Below are 20,721 nucleotides of genomic sequence, written 5' to 3' on the forward strand. Positions count from 1 at the left end.
TTGATCCGAAATAACATCGCTGCGAGAGCAACTAGCTTTCTGTTCTGCCATGCTTGTTTACATAACAGATGAACTCCACAGACGTCTACGGAAGTCTCTGAAATTTACTTCCCGAAGCCATAGCCATGATCAGTTTGTTCTACATAATTCCCAACAAATGGCAGAACATGCCGGAGATCGAACTGACACTCGAGAGTGAAACAGGAAGCTCAAACAAACACAGTTCTCGTCATTGGGTCTTTTAGGCTGCCTAATAATGATGAAATCTTCATATTTATCTGTGTTCTCAACGAGATTTTCAATTCAAAAAGTAAGACAAAACGATCGAATTAATGGTAACAATATTAAATTATGTACAATATTCTGTATCTACACGATTCTGAAATTCATATATGAACGTACAGTGATTCCCGTGATAGCAGTAAGGTGCTATCTTCTGTAAGCCACGGAAAACAGCAGAAATGTTATTCACTTCCTAAAGAGATGCACTGGAATGGTGTACACACGATTGGTTAATCCCAGTCCATGAGATGCCCTGACTCATCCCGAGGTCTAGCTGATCCACGCTGTATTCATGCATGATCTGAATTTAGTTTCGGCTGAAAATACTGAGGATAGCGTGGTTGGTGTGTTGGTTGCTAATGGTGAGGCCCAGCTGTAGCCATTTTTCAGCCGGTCTGAATTTCTTTAAAATCAGTAATTGGAAATAAGGTGCAAACTTTGGGTAAATTAGTATTGGATTATTATGTATCATAGTGCCTTCTTGACAATTGGTGTCCATGGATTCATAGAGCTGCGCCATATCCGAACCCTACCATCAGCTCGGAGCAATTGGAGGAGTGACATATCACCTGCTAATTAAAAACGCCCCTGTGAAACGCTGTAGCCGGTATCGTGGTGTTAAGAAGAGAATATTCCACTGACCTGCTGGATATGAGCCTGGAACCTCCTGCAATGATTGTAGATGCAATTTCAACCAATGTGGCTGTTCCCACGGAAAATTCTAGCCAGTCGCCGCGAATAGCTAATGGCGGTCATTAAAATCCGTGGTCAGCACTGCACTGTTGACTGTTGCCTTCCACGAGGTGAAAACACGTGACACCGTCGATCGAGGAATGTTAAATATCTGCTCAACTTCGGCAGTGGCATGTTCCATTAATCTGCCCCACCATCACGACTTGCCACGACCAGTACTCAATTTCGAGATGTCATATCACACTTGATGCAAGTCTGACGTTACAGTACGGTGGTGACCTTCAAATACTGCTAGCACGTGACTTCTGTCTGTATTATCGGCACACTTTATCTGGGTGCATTCGTGTACGGGATGAGGAGTAAGGAGGGAGCTAACCCGGTTCCGCTAATGCTGCCAACTGAATGAAAATGAAATCTGAATTGAATCGAGAATATGATCGATCGATATCAAGTTTCTAAACCGGTATCATCTTAAGCCAGCAACTGTGTCACATACATATTATATATGCGAATCTTGTTCCTAGCATGAATTCTATAGTTTGGCTTTGCTGTGTAAACAACATCGGTACTAGTACGCCAGATGTCGCACAACGATAGTTTGTGTTTCAAAGGTTGCCAGTACGAATCTCGAAGATTGCCGACGTCGACCGATTCAGCACTAGGGTGTAAATACGTCCAGATAAAGTGTGGTGATAATGTATGGACACGACTTTATGCTTGGTTCGATCGACATGAGATGTCCGGTTCAAAATGTAAAAAAGAACCGTGGACGGGGATAACCTTTGATACGAGAAAGCTGAGATGATGTTCACATTACCGCTACGAGATTCATGTTGAAAACGTTCATGACATAATTCACTTCAAACTCAAACAATTCCTCCTTAAACTAGGAGCTGTTCTCTAGCGATTTGAAGGTAACATTTGCCGCCAGAACGAAATTGTAATTCGGAGAATAAAAGACTACGGAGCTTCAGACACAATATTATAACTGACAACAGAACAGATCGAGTCTTCATAGTAAAACCAGTAGAACGTACTCGTGTTATTATTAAGCTGCAACACTCAGGTGTACACAACCTTGTGGGTGCTCTGAAATGCGCACTCTATTGCGTTAGTGTTATAAAGAAAATGCGTATGACTTTGGACTTTCTTCTAGAAATCGAATACTAAGCCCACTTGCTGACAGGACAAACCATTTAACCATTATCTTGGTTTTTAGCGGTTAAAACAAGCGCACGTTTAGTAAATATCTACGTAGTAATGCCACGAACCTACTACGCTGGCGTAGCAGGGGGAAAGGTGATACTCCCACGTGGCGCGTCCCAGGTGGGGGATAGGCGGGTCCTAACCGGCTTGCCGGCGGACTTGAGGGAAATAAAATACCTCTCGCGGTCCAAACACACTACCCCCTGCGGGTGGAGGACGCACATGTCGAATACACCCGCGATATCCCCTGCCTGTCGTAAGAGGCGACTAAAAGGGGCGACCGAGGGCTGATTGAATTAGAACCATGAAACTACTTTTGATTCGTACCATCATGCGGGGAACACCATGGGTTGCCTGTACTTGCGAGTAGTACCACTATAGTAGGTATGAAATAGGTTTGTGATTCGTAGCAGTTAAGAGGCTGGCCTGGGGGTTTCCAGTACCCGTGCGTCGTACCCATGTGAGGAATACCACGGGAATACCGGCGCCCGTGATTAGTACACCTAGGTGAGGAGCCTAATCGGTTTGCGTTGGCTGTGAGTGGCGCCATTGTGTGAGAAACACCATAGCTCTGCGGTCCCTGTACGAAGTACAATACTTGTGAGTAGTACCATCTTGTGTGGAACACCGTGAGTCTTCGCTACTTTTGATTAGTACCCCAACATGACAAATACCATGGTTCTACTTTACCCGCGACATGTACCATTCTGTGGGGCCTTAGACATGGATTTTGCACCCCTTTGGACATCAAGCATCATTGTGCTTTATAAGTGGTCCCTTGGTCAGTAATACTATTATTTACGACCGTTTTTGATTCTGATCCACCGTTTCTGTTTGTTTTTGTTTATGTTGAGTTCATGTCCATCCATTCATTCTTCATGACATTTTTATTTTATTTTGGTCAATGGATGAATTTGTACTTTTTGTTATTTCATTTCGTACCATTAGGGGCCGATGACCTCGATGTTAGGCCCCTTTAAACAACAAGCATCATCATCATCACGTAGTAATGGCCACCATTTAGAAAGGTTAAGGAGTGAAACATTGTAAATATCTCGTATTTGAACTGAATATCTGGGTATGTGCAGCTCAACTTGTCCGGAAATTTAGGCGGAATTGAGTGGGAAATGAAGAGACACCAACGCGGCTCTTAAAATAATTTTGCAAATGTTATATCCAAATGGAACATAGCAGAATGTAACGCCCTTCAGTTTTAGATCACTTAAATTCATAAAAAAATAATTTAATCGTTACTGCATTGGTCTCCACTTTTTCTCTCTCCCAGCAACGAAATATATCCTCGTCCATAAACCCCACATTACCGAACCACAGATACAACTAAATACATTGAGATTATCCCTAAGTAGGCTTTATCTTCTCATGTCGAGTATTGTCCTGCCGATCTTTCTACTTGCTTTACTGGCAACCATTCTCACTACTTTCATGTGTGTTTCTTCTAACTTATAAAAAAGGTATGTTGAGTCCACTCAGCTTTCACTCCCGTGCAACGACACGATGTGAAGATAGTTTCTACCAGATTCTACACAAAACTATGTACATTTGAAAGCTTATATTAGTAGTGTTTTAATTAAAACATACTTTACATAAGGAACGTTACAGATCTTGTCTTACATTTTCATTAAGCGAAATAGTAACGCATTATTACTACGGTTCGAATATCAAATTGCTGATGTCGTTAGAAATGACAAAATTAATATATCAGAAGTCGTTAATTTTAATTTCATTTCTCCAGAATTTTTGAATAAGTCTGGAGCTTTTAGCGCTCTTGAATTTGCTATGTTTGAAATATAGGGTCAGTTAGGAAGGATAATTTATTTAGGAGTATTTTCGATGTATGAAACGTCTGCACTAGCTGAAGCACTTTCGCTACGGCTGGCAAACCTCAGACCACCAACATGTCACGTATCACCTTCATATGAATAAACTCATGCCCTTGTTATGGTAGACAAACATGGTGGGCCTTCGGAGGAAGGCCAATGGCGCTTTCGTGCAGCTGTGTCCATTGTAGAACTACAGTACCGTATCTAAACAAACGAAATTCACGATCTTCCGCAGTAACGTGAAGTCTGTCCTCTTTTATGCATGCGAAACCTGGAAAGTTACTTCAGGGCTCACTAAGATGCCACAAACCTTCGTAAACCGTTATCTGTACATTCATTGGAAGGAGGTGAAGATCTATCTGATGTGACTGGAGAAATACATATTGGAAACCAGACTTAACAATGGAAGTAGAGATGGATAGGACACACGTAGAGGAAGCAGAATTTATTATTATTATTAGTTGTTAAAAATACATCGCAATTGGCAAATATCCCGATGGCATTGGTCACTTACAGTGGTGTGATAAGTTAAAACATACCCCACTACTACTACAAGAGTACAACAAGCAATTCAATGGAAAGAAAATATTACAAGAAATACTACTAGTTTAACATTCACCATCTTAATATACGAGGATTGGGGCAAAAGTCAAGGCAACTATTTTTTTCTTGTAGATATGTGATCGGATCACAAACGTATATGTGTGATGAAGAAGTTCTGCAGGCATAGTGTGTATGCAGAACAACAGATGGCTCTGTGATAGCTGGTGTTAGCGCAGCGAGGGCTGTGAAATCAGTCAGTTGGTGAGTGTCGTGTGAGATGGACGTAACCCGTGTTGAGCAGCGCGCTTACATCAGAACAGCCGTTCTCCGAGAGTGAAATGCGATGGAATGTCGCAGTGAATTAGTGGAAGCCCCACGGTGGGTAGGAAAGTTTCAGCATGGGCGTGTGTCAACAAGTGATGAGCAACATTCTGGGACGACCTATCAGTGTGCGGACCGACGTGGCACGTGCCGTTATCGAGCAGCTCCTGGATGAAGACAGACGATGGACGCTACTGGAGTTAGAGGGGGCAAGTGGCATCGAGAAACGCACCGTCCTCAGGATGTTGCGTAATGAGCTGCAGCTGCGCAAAATCGCATCGTGGTGGGTACCGCATGACGGAAGTTCAAATGTGGATGCGCTATGCAATATGCTCCGACCACCTTGCACGCTGGCAACAGGACGGCGGTCAATTCTTGTCACGAATAATCGCCATCGATGAATTTTGGGCCAGGGCATACGGACCAGAACTGAAACGTCAGTCCGCGGAGTGGAGACATGCTGGATCACCAAGCAGGCAAAAGGTCCGTCAGAATCCTTCCCCAGTCAAATTGATGGTGATCGTCGCGTATGACGCCAGGGGTGTCACTGTCTCACCGCTCACCACCCTCTAGGTCCCCGGAACCACCTAGGAGTGATGAGGTGAATAACCTTACCCACCAGGGTGAGAGAAGAAGAGAGAGGAAGAGAGAGAGAGAGAGAGATATATAGATAGAGACCCTGGCGAGAAGGTTGTTAGCGTGCCCGCCCCAAAATGGGAGTTATAGCGAACACGAGGAAGGGTGATGGGCACAAGAAGAACAACAACAAGTACAGTCACAAAATTAAAAAAAACAAGAAACCATGGAAAAACTTACCGGAAGCAGCGAGGAAGACAACTAAAGGCCGTGGAAATTAATGCACAAGAAGATCAATGGCAGTGCTCCACCGAACGTGGCGAATGAAAACCAGCATTTACATGAAGTAAAAAAAATTTAATGGAAGGGCAAAAGGTAGGTAACAAACCAAGTTATTAAGATGATAAAGCCTAAGTTTATTTTTAAAACATAATGGCAAAATGTAAATAAAATCAACATAAGGTTGAAAAATGGAAAGGAAATTAACAATAAGTAAAATAATTAGAATATACCCAGGTGGGGTTTTAAAGAAAATTAATTCATAACTAAATAACAATTAATGAAAAATAAATACTCTTTAACAGATAATAAATGGGGAGCTTTATGAAAACAACAAAGAAGGAAAGGGGTGACCTCCGTACCAAATAAAATGTAATCAGAAAACCACGGAAAACCAATAGACTCTCTTACATAAGTACAACTTGAAATAAAATGTGATCGATCACGGATAGTTATTTAATAAAAAAACTAAGTTAACAATTATTCAATAAACTGGATCTTCAACGCGGTCGCTTCTAATAATTACCAGATTTGAAAACGTTCAGTTTACACCAAGGACAGTTTCCAAGGCAAACAGAATTTTACGTAAAAATACCTCCTCACGCGGGGCAAGGAAATGGTAACACAACATTTAAGGAGGAGAAAATAAATAAATTAATTTAAACAGTAAACGATACACTCAACCCCGAAATATATATAATTCAAGATCCACACAGGCTCAACACGCCAGACAACTCTTAACCCGACAACAATCCACACACGAACCGTCGCCAAGGTAACCACCAAAAAACAAGCAAGGCCTCCTAATACACGGAGGAAAAATAGGCCAGAGAAAAAAATTAAATTCACCCAAACCCCAGAAGGGGGGGGGAGAAGAAAACCTACCAAACGAATTAGAAAACAAAACACAGGAAAGCAAACAGAAAGCCGAAAGAGGTAAGGTTCGGTACCTTGGAGACTGTACCTTGGTTTACAAAGAAAGTTACAATTTAAAATGCCAAAGTAGATCAGTAAAATTTTAAATTAATAATTCCAATTTAGTTCATGGTGAACCTTCCACATTACTGTGATTAGTTGCCGAAACAGTTTTCCAGATTTTCGATACCACACACGCAAATAGGAATAAATTTAACGGCGAAGTCCAAATATTTATTATTATTATTATTATTATTATTATTTTTCCAGAAATCTTCGAAAATATCAAAATCCTCTTCAGGACGACGTTTAAAGTGTGTCAAACACTGGTACATACCTTAGGTGATGAAGAAATGAGAAGAATTTTTAACCTGACATTGTTGACGAAGAAATACAGTCAAGCCACCGGGATCCAGACCTCGTTGTGAAGTATCCAGACGAAAAATAAATCCAAAAAACGCTCAGAAGAAAAGGCAGGAGGTCTCCAATTAGTTCATCTGGGGCAAATCCCCGTTATCGCGAGATTACGGTGGTTTCCAGCTACTCCACGACTCCATGACGCCGGACACAAAACCACACGAGCACGCTATCATGGCTGACTCAAGCGAACTGCCTCTCGCGTCGGCAAGCCAGCGAGGAGGAGGCCAGTTTTGCCTGGTAGCAGGTCTGCGCATGCGCAACCAAACAGAGCTAGGAGATACTGCGCGCGGCCTACATTAGTTTAAAACGGTATGTCGAGCAGTCCATTGACACAGATATTCTAGGGCTCACAGGCCAGTTCAAAATGTTTATAAGGGGGAGGCTCACATTATTTAATATCGTCACAGCCCTCCCGCCCCGAATCGACGACAAAACCACATGCATATGCCATCAATGATGTGGTGGTCACACATATACTAAATTTGGGCGAAGTTGTCCAACAGAAAACGACCACCAAGATTAACTAATTTTAGTTAGGAGTTCACATGACCAGGTTAATAGTCCAAGACACAGTTCCATATCACATAGTTTTTAGAAATAATTGGCGGGCTGCGATCAACATCAGTGTCCAGAAACGTTAACCGAGCACTCGGAAAATCACCAGAGTAATGTTTGTCATCAAATAGAGAGCACAATGACCAGAGTTCGCCAAATAATCAGTTTCACCCAATACACATAGTTTCAATGCATCACACAATGATATAGTTTATGACAAATGACGCAGTTCACCTTGAGGTTTGGCAACTCTCACACTAATCACAGATGTACTGACCCAAAATTAAACGAAAACCACATGACTATAAGTCCACGCATCCAGGTTATTTTCTCAAGCACGGTGGTAAATTAATTTTTAATGCATGAATACCTTTACAAGTCTCCTTTGAAATTAAGGAAACGCATGATCTTGTGTTGCAAAGGGAGACTACAGGGGAAAGAAACGCACAACGGGATCAGGGGAGGACCAAAGAAGGCGCAATTGGTGAATGTAATCTTCAAAATAAGTGAACCGCAAATTTAGATCAATACAGTTTTGTTACGCTTGATTGAGTCAGGGCCGCTGTACACCACTCAAACATAGAAGTGGGTAGTCAAGGAGGTAAGCACCAGATAGTACACGGAGTATCCATAATACCAGAATGGAACGAGCAACCACACCCATCACCATAGCCAAACAAGACCTCAAACTTCAACACTCGGTTCGGTTAGCAATTAAATACCCAGAATTAAAATCATCGCAAAAACAACAACCCATAATCAAGAGCATCAACCACAACATAAGGTGCCATCACCGCAGTGCCAAATAGCGATTTTCCACAGGAGCTCAAATTAGAAGCCCAGAGTGAAAGAACACCTACCCCTACAAGTACCATCACAACAGTACAACGGCTTACCATCACTAGTTAAACGTAATGAAATATGACATAGGTCAAGAAGGTTTTTCATCTAGACAAAGGTCATTACACAGGCATACTCCAAAGAAAGCAAGTTAAGTCCAAGATTTAGAATTTAGTAGATACAGGGCTACGACACAGTGAAGAATCGACCACTAACAGATTCCAAGATCCACTGACAAGAGCATTAGGGCAAAAAAAGAATTTCAAATACAGGTTCAACTTCCCACATCAAAATACACCACCTAGTTGAATAAGAGAGAGGACAAGCAACCAAAACGCAATAGGTAAATCCAGCTTCAAGAAGTCAGAGTTAGGATATTAAATATGGAAAATCCAAGGCTTAAAAGGGTAAACATGTTTAGAGCAAGGGAAGGATTGACTGGACCTGTTGGAGACTTCTTAAGGTATCGAGATGGAGGGTTCGCGAACAGTCTGTCATCGACAACAAAACAGCCAAGCAACACCAAGCAACCGCACACATCATTAGTCACAAATAAGCATCCTGGAACTAACGGAACAGAAATAGGGATAGAAGAATCACAGGAGGGAACACAATCTGGAATCAGTAACCAACCTACTACACAGAACCTTAAATACACATTAATTTCACAATGGCCAGCCAATCAAATTAAAAGGCAAAGTGAAACCTCAGATCGGAAGACCAAAATGGAAAATTTCGAGCAATGACGCACACAACGTACACCACCGGATACCCAATAGGGTCTCGGCATTACCCGGTCTACAAATACGTGACTTTCCCATCACACTGTCGCTCTACAGCCAACAGGTACTTTCTCCTATCCACCAGGAGAACAAGCAAATAAAACATAAGTGGCGGAATACGAGGCGAGTCCATGGAAAATGCTCACAGTAGCGTGAAGAAGGCAGTACTCTACAAGAAGACCCCATAATCTACTCGCAGGAAGATTCCAGTACCGACCAAGGGAGCACTACTCCGTCCCATACCAGAGTAGCAAACCCAGAGCACGGTAAGATGACAAACACCAAAGTCAACAGACACAAGAGATCCACTGTGAAGAATGAAACACCATAGAGTGGCAGATAAAATTAAAATGAGCATTACAGTAGAAGAAGTTACAGACACGACAACGTCAGATCAATAGGAAATGCATGGGAGACAGGGAAAGAAAAACCCGAGCATACCAAACAGACACATTACTGAAAACCAACAAGCTAATTCTGAGAGTAGTAGATTCATGTAGAAGAAATGGCCATATCCACAGAACACGGAGGTAAATTAAAGACAGACACGAACACTGCCCATACCAAGGTGCCAACATCACCAAATAATACAACACAAAAGAATAACCCAACCATGACAAACCACACCGGACATGTGTCAGCTCCACAAAGGGATTAAAGGAACACAAACATCCTCAACAACATGCCGTGAAGTTCTCATGCCACCCCAAAATAATTCCCCAAAAATAATCCACGGTACCGTTACAACACAACCACCTTACATATGTCCAAAGCCATCCCAATGAAGGTTCAAAAGGGCATATACCACCCCTCAGGCAGAGGATCATCAACAACAACACAAGACCCGACAAGTAGATATGGTAGGAATACTTGAACCCACAACTCAAAGGAATTAGATAAGTACCAAAAGGTTAACAAAATTTTGACAACACATATTCTAGGCCAATAATTACCACGGTAGTGCACGATACCAAAATGGAGTGAATAATCGGGCATAAGAAACACTAAACCACCAAGTAATGTTTACAGCAGGATGAAATCCAAAGCAGTAGTTCAGAAAAGGTCAGTAGATTACTTAATACACAGCAAGACAAGTTACGAGTAGCAAAACTTGAAGTGGCCCAGACACCAGATAAATATGCTTGAACTAGTTGATAGGTTACACGAGGAAGATGGTTCACGACACACCAGAAATAGCTAAACCCGTCCTACCAATAATCAGGAAGGAATAAACCAGTTAAAACTATAATAGCTCAGGCACAAGGCCATCCAGTTATCCCAACCTAATACCGGCCAACATGGCCCAACCATAACTGATGACTGCCTCACAACCAGTTGACCAAAGGATAACTCCCAATCACCAACCAAGACCAGACATACATAGACATATTCACGGGTGGGATGATGAAATGAAAAGACACTCAAGCCAACAACACACAGCGCACAGCCAAGGCACAAACACACAAAGCTCGGTAAAGATCGAAGCACATCATATAGGCAGATTCAATATACCAAATTCCACACAAGGATGGGAACACGTCTCTAGTAACAGGTCAAATAAACCAAACATGATCTCACAAGGGTGCATATTTAACGGCACACTAAAAGCCAACTACACTTCAGATAACAGAAACTTGAACCAAATTTGAAGAAATAACAAAGGCAAGTAAGGTTAAGCAATTTCCAAATTAAAAACCAACCAAAGAGAACAGAAACATTACAGGCTTGATAAGTTTCAAAATACCATGATGTTGCCCACTAGATTATCAGCTACTAACAGCCACGAACGGTTACTGGCATAGAAACAACGGAGGTTAGCCATAAGTTAGTAGGGGCAAATAACTTACCCACACAACCCCAATTAAATGAAAAGCACATACAACCATCAATGCCAAAACACCGGGTCACATTTCAAAACCATGAAAGGGCATAACACAACACCGTACACTACAGCACATAACCGTTTACACATATAAGTAGGCATATTTGGACATGCTTAGTGGCCAGGTCAATTTATAATCAGAATCACACACCAGAGTAAACGCAGTAAGAAGGTATTAAATTTAGAAGACAAATAAACTGTTAGCATGTACACCACCGAGGTACCATACAGGAAAAATGCTAGAAATGATAATAACAACATTAAGTCTCGGAGCCCAAAGCAAGGCCAGAGCAGGTAACACAACAAGGTGATCCCAGGACACACAATGTCACACTGCAAAAGCAACCGAGCGACCTTCACATAACATAATGATCAGAAAAGCTCTCCACGAATAAACCAGATTAATTCCCACCGAAATCGCAACCACAGTATGCAGGTAGGCAGCAAAGATACAAGGTTGACAGCCAGTACACATATTACAGGACATGTACTAAGTGGTAGTACACCAGTAGCCCTGAGTCAACCAAGTCATACTCCATTACAAGTTGTTCAATTTTTACAACTTCCACCAACCCAGAATAATTAATTACATGCAATCACTCACCAAATCCGCTAGGAAAAGGAAGAAAACATTTACAGGTCACCTCGAAACAGCAAGGCAGAAGCAGAATTCACAGCACAGGTACCCAAAGGGTTTCAAAATCATAGTCAGCAAGTAGGTAAGTCCATACAGCTCAGCATAAACACAGTTGAAAGCAACAGGGAACTCCAAAACACAGGTACATGAAACAAATAACATAGGGAATTACACGAGATCCTTGCATTTCCTTTTACAATAGTTATTGACAATAACACTTTCAGTTTTTTAATTTTTGATTTCCATCCGCCAACATTCGCCACAGCACTGCACCAAGCAAGGGTAGGGGGGAGGAAAGTTAGGCTGCACAAGGCAGAAACAACAGAGATTAGGCAGCAGAGTAACAACAGTGGAACAACAAACAACCACCGCTCTGATACCACTCTCACCGCTCACCACCCTCTAGGTCCCCGGAACCACCTAGGAGTGATGAGGTGAATAACCTTACCCACCAGGGTGAGAGAAGAAGAGAGAGGAAGAGAGAGAGAGAGAGAGATATATAGATAGAGACCCTGGCGAGAAGGTTGTTAGCGTGCCCGCCCCAAAATGGGAGTTATAGCGAACACGAGGAAGGGTGATGGGCACAAGAAGAACAACAACAAGTACAGTCACAAAATTAAAAAAAAACAAGAAACCATGGAAAAACTTACCGGAAGCAGCGAGGAAGACAACTAAAGGCCGTGGAAATTAATGCACAAGAAGATCAATGGCAGTGCTCCACCGAACGTGGCGAATGAAAACCAGCATTTACATGAAGTAAAAAAAATTTAATGGAAGGGCAAAAGGTAGGTAACAAACCAAGTTATTAAGATGATAAAGCCTAAGTTTATTTTTAAAACATAATGGCAAAATGTAAATAAAATCAACATAAGGTTGAAAAATGGAAAGGAAATTAACAATAAGTAAAATAATTAGAATATACCCAGGTGGGGTTTTAAAGAAAATTAATTCATAACTAAATAACAATTAATGAAAAATAAATACTCTTTAACAGATAATAAATGGGGAGCTTTATGAAAACAACAAAGAAGGAAAGGGGTGACCTCCGTACCAAATAAAATGTAATCAGAAAACCACGGAAAACCAATAGACTCTCTTACATAAGTACAACTTGAAATAAAATGTGATCGATCACGGATAGTTATTTAATAAAAAAACTAAGTTAACAATTATTCAATAAACTGGATCTTCAACGCGGTCGCTTCTAATAATTACCAGATTTGAAAACGTTCAGTTTACACCAAGGACAGTTTCCAAGGCAAACAGAATTTTACGTAAAAATACCTCCTCACGCGGGGCAAGGAAATGGTAACACAACATTTAAGGAGGAGAAAATAAATAAATTAATTTAAACAGTAAACGATACACTCAACCCCGAAATATATATAATTCAAGATCCACACAGGCTCAACACGCCAGACAACTCTTAACCCGACAACAATCCACACACGAACCGTCGCCAAGGTAACCACCAAAAAACAAGCAAGGCCTCCTAATACACGGAGGAAAAATAGGCCAGAGAAAAAAATTAAATTCACCCAAACCCCAGAAGGGGGGGGGAGAAGAAAACCTACCAAACGAATTAGAAAACAAAACACAGGAAAGCAAACAGAAAGCCGAAAGAGGTAAGGTTCGGTACCTTGGAGACTGTACCTTGGTTTACAAAGAAAGTTACAATTTAAAATGCCAAAGTAGATCAGTAAAATTTTAAATTAATAATTCCAATTTAGTTCATGGTGAACCTTCCACATTACTGTGATTAGTTGCCGAAACAGTTTTCCAGATTTTCGATACCACACACGCAAATAGGAATAAATTTAACGGCGAAGTCCAAATATTTATTATTATTATTATTATTATTATTATTTTTCCAGAAATCTTCGAAAATATCAAAATCCTCTTCAGGACGACGTTTAAAGTGTGTCAAACACTGGTACATACCTTAGGTGATGAAGAAATGAGAAGAATTTTTAACCTGACATTGTTGACGAAGAAATACAGTCAAGCCACCGGGATCCAGACCTCGTTGTGAAGTATCCAGACGAAAAATAAATCCAAAAAACGCTCAGAAGAAAAGGCAGGAGGTCTCCAATTAGTTCATCTGGGGCAAATCCCCGTTATCGCGAGATTACGGTGGTTTCCAGCTACTCCACGACTCCATGACGCCGGACACAAAACCACACGAGCACGCTATCATGGCTGACTCAAGCGAACTGCCTCTCGCGTCGGCAAGCCAGCGAGGAGGAGGCCAGTTTTGCCTGGTAGCAGGTCTGCGCATGCGCAACCAAACAGAGCTAGGAGATACTGCGCGCGGCCTACATTAGTTTAAAACGGTATGTCGAGCAGTCCATTGACACAGATATTCTAGGGCTCACAGGCCAGTTCAAAATGTTTATAAGGGGGAGGCTCACATTATTTAATATCGTCACAACTGTTTGCCATTTTGTTCAACATGGCAGACCAGTGACCGCACAGAACTACAGGTACGACCGGTACGACTTGGCGTTCGGGAGAAACGTCTGGATCTCGTGGACATTGATATAATCCTGCACGACAATGCAAAACCATATAAAGCAGAGTGTGTAGGACAGCTACTGCGACGTTGGCGATGGGAAGAATTGGAGCACCCACTCTACTCTCCCGACATTTCGCCTTGTGACTTTGATCTCATTCGAAAGATTAAGGAACCACTACGTGGTAGGCGGTTTGCAACACGAGAAGACGTTGCGAAAGCTGTGCGCCAACAGGTGACCCGATTCACACATGGTGCGGCAAATGCTGAGGCAGGTAGTATTCAGCGCCTCCCACATCGTTGGCAGCGTGTGGTGTCAGTAGCAGGGGACTACTTTGAGGGTCTTCAGGCCGAGGTGTGTCATGTCAACTTTATGTGTACTGTACTGAGTTGTCATGCGTTTGCACCGGGAAGGCCATATTGCCCTGTACACTACCGTAATAAATTAGTACGTTACCATATTTCAGTGCTATTCATAGTCTACACCTTATCATTTCGTGTGTATATGTCACATTTTCCAACCGGACTGGTATCTTCAAGAAAAAAAATAATTTGCCCCAACATATATATACTGCACCCATATGCCGAATTAGCATTTAAAAAAGAGGAATTTCAATTGATGTTTGTGAATACGATATAGCCACTGCAGTAGATATTTCGGCAGGCGGCATGGGGTGTCAAATAAGAATTGGCGACAGAGAGTCGAGCCCTGTTACTTTGTTTAAGGCACGTTCTAGGGTGCAGCCTAAGATAATTGCGCTCTCTACCATCCTCAAATAAAACTTTCCGTCGACAGCTAAGTGCTCGGGTCAGCGCTTCCTCACGGTGCCAGTACGATACCGCCATAAAATTTCACCAGTAACTGAACAAATGCGGCAGAAAGAGGGAGAGACCACAGGTTCTGTGCGAGTTAGACGGTATGATGACAGGCATCCCTCAAACAGAGATGGTTCGCCCCATACAGAAGAAAGCCATGTACCGCTAGGCAAAATTTAGCCAATCAGGGAGCTCAAAATTACTCGTTTCAAAAGGGCGCCTATGATAATTTAGTTGATTCGGGACATCGGAACAGCTCCTGACAATAGGCGAAAATAGTATATTTTCAGTGTGATTTTATTAATTATTATTTGTAGGTGACATGGCTTTAAATGTGAAAGTGCGTCGTTGTAATACAAATCCCGCGTGGCCAACCACGTGCTGAGAGTTTTCACCCACATACAACGCATCGTCGGCAGAAAATAGTACCTCCCACGCATTCTAATTAAGTGAAAAACCTACTACCGCAGTGGAATGGAACATCAGTTAGAGGAATGGCTAGGAATGTCGTGATCCAACTTGTAGGGAATAAATGGAATAGGGGACACGTGTGATAAAACTAATTGTGCGAGGGAAACCCACCCCCACAGCCCACGAACACCTGTGACGCCGAAGCCCTCAGGGTACCGCGCCAAGCCCAGCGTACCCAGGAACACATAAATTAAGCCCGCCTACCATACCCGGAGAGGAGTGTTCTGTATGTTCTCAGTGAGGGAAAATCAGTTCGTCTTACTGACTTGCGAAGTTCAATCTTTGTGTCCAGTGAACTCTAATGATGTGGAGAGTAATTCCTAAAGTAATTTGTTCGCCAGTGACAACCATCGCTAAAGTAAGTTACTCATGAATTGCGAACTTTTATTGTATTTACTCACGAACGATGATTAAGAACGTTTATTTAAAGCTGTTATCCCTAAGTAATTATAAACTATATGAGTGCTTTGCCCAAGGAGAAGTGATAGACTTTTCAAGTTAAGGATCCCAATGGGATAAGGAACTAGATAACCGTGGCATATCGGGCTAATAAATGCATATTTCTGTAGCAGGGACTATGATTTGTGCAAGCGCGGCAGCATCTCGTATTTCCGATTTATTATTCTTGAAGTAATGATCAGCTATTCAAATTAATAGACATTACGACTAGGATCTGCTAACAAAGACAGATGGTAATTGTTTAGTGTTGGGGACATGCAGCAATTGCCCAAGGAATGTCCTGTTGCAGTCATTCAAACCAGGAGAATTCTTAGAACTGACAGGTGTACGACCTCGAACGTAAACACAGCACGGAAGCACAACCAGGGGAAGGTAATCCCATGGTCCCGTTACAAGGAGGGAGATACAAGACCAGCAGTCTAACAGTCTACGGAGGTGAGGTTCAATATTATAAGAAGATCCGAATCGTGTGTAAAGTCCACCTATATAATTAATGTATTAGAGTAGGGTATAGTTGTTTTTAGGCGTGTGCGTCAATATTAGTATAACAGCAAGAGCAATGTACACGTGTGTATAATCATGTGGAATACGCAAGCAACCATATCAGGATACTGCAAGTTAACCCCGTCATATGTCTCGACCATGATGGCGTAAGCTGAATAGCTATCGGGACTATGGAGGAGCGGCAGCCGAACCATCAGTATGACTAAGTGAAATTTAATCTAAGATGTTGTTTGTTGTAAATAATGTAAATATTAATGTGTACAGGACGCAAGCTGTCGGTAATGATAACTCAGTAGTTTAATTTTAATCACTGATTATTCATGTTAGGGCTACACCACAGTCATCACTTTGTATATAATTTGTTTTGCAGTCACGCAGTTTGATTTGATTTAATAATGTTGTTACGCATGCATTGAGGCAGATTTGAGTAAATTGGTCAGGTAGCGGCTGTATTCATGGTATTTCGCGCAGGCAGAGTTCTGTCGAACCGATTCCCATGGTTCAGGCTTTCTTTTTGAGACCATTTGGTATTGTTTAATTCTTTCTTTAATATTCGTTAAATCAGTCTATGTGGCTAGTGATATGATTGATAATGTAGTTGTGTGAGAATTATGGTAACGCTGAGCAGTCCATTACGACAAGGAGTCTAGAGCATTAATTACGAATTGTATCTAGTGAGTAAGGGGGAAGACATTCATAGGTCAGTCTAGCTGACGGACGTGTTATATGAAATAAGAATACTGATGTAGAGAACTCAATCTCAGCGGGGAAGCTGTGAGATCATTAAGGGCATGAATACGGATGTTTGGAAGTGTGCCAAACTTTTTATACATAATAATAATGTACTTGAGGTTAAGAGTACAATTACGAATCTACGATGATATAATAAAGAATAAATATTGATAAGCAAGGTAAAATCGAATTCAGAAGATACTCATAAGGGTGATATTAATGGACGTAACTTCAACTAAAGACCCACACAATTCATTATCAAGCATTTATATGTGTAACGATTACATAAGGCATGCGAACGTATCCAGCATGGCTAGGACCATATGATTCATAGTAATAATAATATCAAATGGTGTTTTCTTTTTTCTTTTCTTGTCTGAAACACGATGTCGCAGACTGCACTGCATTAAACATTGTGAGTAGGTAATAACCTGATTTTGGTTAGCTATTTATGCGCCATGGTTGTTTTAATTATTATTATGTGAATCAAAATAGGGAGAGAGCAGCCACGATAAACGTTAATCTTGGTCATGGTCACCTGTTATTTCAACGATAAATATCCTAGGACGTTGAAATCAACATGCGGCATTGTAATTAAGGATTTGATTACTCAGTAAAAGTTTTGATATTGCTTAAATTATGCGTGATATGTGTGTATATTAATTAGGGTATTTTTCTCAGTATAGATTCACTTCCCTTGATTTTTTCTATGCGTAGCTTAGGCAGTGATTGACGGTGGTGAATAGTGTAGATATTCTTTTGCGGTGTGGTAAACGGAAGATTTTCCGCTGTGTAAAAAGAGTAATGTATGACAACGAAAGCTTGCGTCAAACAACCCAAACATCATCTTAGAATTCATTTCTTGGTTGTAGAACGGCAAACATAATCAGTTTATATCTTCACTGAGCAGCAAACCCTGTAGTTATTTAGAATTTGTCTGGTCAAAGGTTGGGTAATGATCCTGTATTTGTGAACAGGTATTGATAGTCGTCATGTTTGTAAGGTCAGTTAGGTTCAGTTGAGACCGCTTATAATCAACACTTATTATGGTATAAATTTGACAGCTGTTCAGTTGATTAATCATTCAATTTATTCTGAGGTAAATGATGTACCACATTATGGTTTGACACAGTGATTCGTTATTTTATCGGTAAAATTTGATCTAAAAATCATTTTAGTTTACATCTATTATTCCTAGTACAAATTACCTGTCAGATGGAGATAATTAGCCGTCACCGATCTATAATTGAAATAACGGAAAATGATAATGTTATTATAGTTTAATAGGTGTAATATGGGAGGAAATGAATCCCCGTGATCATGGAATATTCTGAGTTATTTATAATTCTTTTCATTTTTTTATTTAGTATTGTGAATCCTTACCTAATTAATTTCATTCTCAACTCATTGTCTTGATCATAATACTGGAAGGTGATATAATTGGAGTAATGGCAACTCCTATATAATGTAATCGAAAGTGAAATTAACGCAGATTTGTTATTAGGATGTTTTTCATTGAGTTAACTAATTGGTACATTCTATTTTGGAGATTATTCAGTAGTCCTTTAAAATCTCATTCAATGAAAACCGATTACATTCACTTACGCATGTGTTTGAATTAATGATTTAATATTATTGTAATCATATTTTAATAACATCTTTTTTCAGTCATATTATCATTCAGTTTCTTACTTTAATAAAACTTATTTAAATTCAGTCTGGGCCAAATCATATTTATTTCGGTAGGTTAGTTAGCCTGTACCCTAGTAACCTTGCATCCCTATCGTGAGAGCACCCCGACAGTCCAGAGAACGTCACCGCGCACTGAGGAAGAGGATCATCAACGGTGAGTATTTTTATTTCAGTGCAGTCGAGCCAGAACCTAGGAGAAGAAGTCATCGACTAGGTCATATGAAAAGGGTGCAATACGAATTCACGCACAACTTAGATATTTCCAATGCTTAACTCTACGGCTCACAATACTATTGGTTGATCATACTGCTAGCTTAACATTACAAGTGATAATAAAGTAAGGTTAAAAGCATAGGTAATTACCAAATAACTATAACAATATGGGTACAAATGGAGCCATCGAGAAGCAAGCCCTGGAGCGGAACATACAGGGACAACGAAAGCGAGGTTGACTACGACAGACCTGGAAGCGGTTTGTACTAGAGGCAAGCGAGGCGGGGAACATCTGGAGAGTCTTCGTTGGATGGCCCGCAGCAGAGATCGTTGGAGATAATTCATCGAAGTTCTATGCCCCTAAGGGAGTCACAGGAAGTAAGTCAAGTGTTGTTGCGTTCACGTAACGGGGATACCTGGTCTGATATTACGCAATTTCTTGAGAAAAATTTTGATAATTATACATTGTCAGGTCTACATTTGGAAAGAAAGCACAGTCAAGTGAGACATCTCTCTGAGAACGTACGTGCAAAGTTTTATTAATTCTGCTCAGCGATTTAGGTGTATTTTTATGTGTAGAGATTGCATTCTGTTCCCTGCACTGCAAGACATGTTAGTATACGCTGGGTAGAAGTATAGATATGTAACAATGGTTTCGACAATATTCTTCACTGTGTACTTCACGTTGGAATTAACCAATACGAGGAGCAAGCTCGTGAAGGAGCACGTCTGCTGCATTCCATGGCCCGTTGAATTCAGACTGCTGTCGCTAGAGTAATAGCAGTTTAAAATTATAGAAATATATTTCGAATGTGCTGTATTACATCTGTTTAAAGGTTCTGAATGAAATAATGGTGTAGAATAAAGAAATAGAACTTCCCCCTACAGTTAGCGTATTAGTGTCTTATCTGCATCCTCACAGTAAGTTTTATACACCGGTCATGAAAAGAAAGCGAAGCTAGTAACAGTGACACATTACATAATAATTATATAAATAATACTAGGTACTTATATTAATATGCCTTTGCTGGCAGAACCTAGTGTTTACAGTGCACTATGTCTTCTGGTATAGGCTAGAGAAATTTTGTTACTTTCATAGATCTGTCTCTGTCTTACCCTTGGCTTTGACAATATGAAAATGACTGAGGTATGCGCGATGCTAGAAATGCCAATCCTTATGCAGCCAGTTCCTGCTATGAATTGTGTGGAAATGTTGTTCATAGGGTCGGTTGGTATACGCATTTCACTGGGCTTGGCAGACTGATATGTAATAGCAACTCCGGCTCGATGAGGAAGGCAACGGTAAACTACCTCACTCCTCATTACCCTAGTACGCCTCTTCAGTGATGTCCAGGCCATCTATGACAGCTGATGGCAGAGCTGTAGAGGATCCCACCAGCGTAATCGCCGACGGACTGAACATACATACATACGTACTTATATTAATACCTTCCCAAAAGATAGTTGGAAGGGGATCAAAAGGCCAGACCTTTGAGTGATTACAAACCGCAGAAAACGGATATAAAAGATATGATAAGGTTGATTTTAAG

Source organism: Anabrus simplex, chromosome 5 (genome assembly GCF_040414725.1).
Source record: "Anabrus simplex isolate iqAnaSimp1 chromosome 5, ASM4041472v1, whole genome shotgun sequence".
Lineage (NCBI taxonomy): Eukaryota > Metazoa > Arthropoda > Insecta > Orthoptera > Tettigoniidae > Anabrus > Anabrus simplex.